The 217-nt window shown below is 24.0% G+C and overlaps 1 protein-coding gene across 1 annotated transcript in view; it reads left to right on the top strand.

The window, feature by feature from the left end:
• The window catches only part of LOC110420733 (uncharacterized), a 5,073-nt gene that overhangs the window by 3,568 nt on the left and 1,288 nt on the right, over nt 1-217 (top strand). The window lies entirely within an intron of this gene.

Raw genomic sequence — 217 nt, forward strand, 5'->3', positions numbered from 1 at the left:
AAACTTATTATCCTTATCCATAACTTTCTATTTATCCAAACACAAGTTCAAAAAGGAAGTTGAATAAGAAACAAGTTTAGGGTAAAGGGCTTAGAAATAATATTTCAATTAAGGAAGGTAAAGGGCTTTTGCAAAAGTTAGTTGAAATTAAATTCATTATTTTAGGATATTGATGCAAATATACATACAATATGGTTATAAATTAAAAATATTTATT

Source organism: Theobroma umbraticum, unplaced genomic scaffold (assembly GCF_002168275.2).
Source record: "Theobroma umbraticum cultivar Fairchild unplaced genomic scaffold, ASM216827v3 scaffold_86.0, whole genome shotgun sequence".
NCBI lineage: Eukaryota > Viridiplantae > Streptophyta > Magnoliopsida > Malvales > Malvaceae > Theobroma > Theobroma umbraticum.